Consider the following 2,500-nt stretch of genomic DNA (forward strand, 5'->3'; position numbering starts at 1 on the left):
AACTAACACCGCAACATTTACTGTGCAGCGCGTGACTGAGAAGAGACTTACGTGTGAGAGACGATGCAAAGGGACTCTTATTATTGGCTTGTTATTCAATAAACAAACAAACAAACAAACAATCAGCTTCACCATCAGTATGCTCCCATGGACAAATGTTTTCAATCTTTTCACTCTTTTTTTGTTTATATTCACTTTTCGTTCCATTACATGAAGTGGAGATGAGGGTGAGGTTCACACCAGGGTTGCCAGATGAGACAGATTATTTCTAGCCCAAAATATGCTCAAACCCCGTCTGGAAGCACTAAATTCCGCTCAATTTGAACTTAATTCTATTTATTTCTATGGCCATAAATCTGCAGGAAAAACCCGCCCAAATGCCCTTTTCACCCGTGTATAGTCATCCTAAGCAGCCCTGTTGGGAAACCGCCCATTCTGGCAACACTGATTCATACATCGCCCAGAGCAGGAGCAAGAGGAGGACAAAATGGAAGATGACGAGCAGGAGGAGAAAGAAGGAAGAGCATCCTTAAGGCCTATCGTGTCTCAGCATCCAATCTAACTGTCTAATCAAATACTGTTTCCCCACAGGAATCAAGTCACTGCATAATTGATTGCGAGTCCATGTTTCTGTCACTGATAAATAATGGGAATACTATTACTGACAAAGTGGTTAGCTAGGATCTGTCGTAGATTACGGGAGGTCAGATAGACATCAATATCTGGCAGAGCTGGCCAAAGTAAAAGTAGAAGTGAAAAAGAACTAAATGTGCCATTATGTCTTTCCAACACAAATAACTACACTGGTCTACAGTTACCAAAGAGTGATGTACCTGATTTTGCACTGGTTGGATACAATTATTTTAGCTTTTTTCAGTAACAGCAATGTGTAGCCACTTCATTTGGTACAATGGCATAACTTGTGTATCCACTGTGTAATATCATGTGCTACTTACACCATAAGTACTTAGTTTTACTGTGGCCACCATCTGAGGTCATCCCCTACGTGGAGTATTAATACCACATTTGCAACACATACAGACCACCTGACTGAGTAAAATACTGTATCTCAAATAAATAGTTTAAAGGGACACTGTGTGAGATTTTTAGTTGTTTATTTCCAGAATTCATGCAGCCCATTCACTAATGTTACCTTTTTCATGAATACTTACCACCAGCATCAAATTCTACGTATTCATTATGACTGGAAAAATTGCACTTTTCATACATGAAAAGGGGGATCTTCTCCATGGTCCGCCATTTTGAATTTCCAAAAATGGCCAATTTTAGCTGCAAAAATGACTCTACTTGCACCATACTAGAAAATATGTGTTTATTACTTAGTAAACTTTCATGTAAAGATCAAATTTGGCAATAGGCAGCCCAGTTTCAATGAGCAGCATAGTTGCAGTACCTTTTTTGACCATTTCCTGCACAGTGTCCCTTTAATATATTTGTAAAGATTGTCATTTATCCAGGTCATGTAACATATCCAAAGGAGTTAATTAGCCATTGGATTTCTCTGTAGAGCGTTCAAGCTTGCGTGTAACTCCTTTGGCCTGTTCAAAAGCATTGGATCTACCTTCACCTAAAATTTGATGTCTGGTTGGGTTGTGATGCCTATGCATCACAAGTTATCATGATGCATATAGTGGTAACATCACTTCATTAACACTTCCAGCTTATAGCCAGGTTGCACAGTTTCATTCTTCTGATAACTCACGTAGGTTATGTAACTATATAAACCATGTATTTGAAATATGCCAACAGACAAAATTTGTTATGTTATTAATGTGTTTTATTTACATGTTTATTAGATTTAGGGGTATACAATATTGGAGCAGTATTGAAAATGTAATATTTCACCCATATGACCCCATTATAAATTATTGGATTGATCAGGCTGTATATACAGCATAAACTCCCCCTGTGGACACGAACCTATAACTTAAAGGTGACTATGTAATTTTTAGAAGTTTCCCTCCAGAATTCATGTTGCCCATTCACAAATGCTTTTCACAAATACCACCACTTTCAAGTTAGGTTGCGTCATAAACTGCTGTTTTGTCACCTGATTAGCCATTATTAGTGATTGGTTGAACAGATTATAGGGTGACGCATATGACACACAAACCCCTTTAGGACACTTGTTGTTGATGACTTATTGGACAGATGATGGATTACCAACAAACTTGTATGGTTGCAACAATGCGATAGGTCATGTAAATGTTGGGCCAGGCAGGGTTTGATTGTATGGTTTGCTATTTCAAATGCCATTTCCTATACAGCTGTACTTAAGGGGGGGGCAGGGGGGGTTTGGTATGTGGGGTTATCGTCTTGAGCCACTGGTTTACACTGATGAACGGGCACCTTGTAAATTGACTTCATGACCACAAATTAACATTTATTTCCCGCTATTAACTTAGCTAACCTCGGTTGCGTCCACAAGTTACCATTTTTACTCGCTGTCTGTAACCCTGTGATTTTTATTACTTCATTA

Source organism: Engraulis encrasicolus, chromosome 23 (assembly GCF_034702125.1).
Source record: "Engraulis encrasicolus isolate BLACKSEA-1 chromosome 23, IST_EnEncr_1.0, whole genome shotgun sequence".
NCBI lineage: Eukaryota > Metazoa > Chordata > Actinopteri > Clupeiformes > Engraulidae > Engraulis > Engraulis encrasicolus.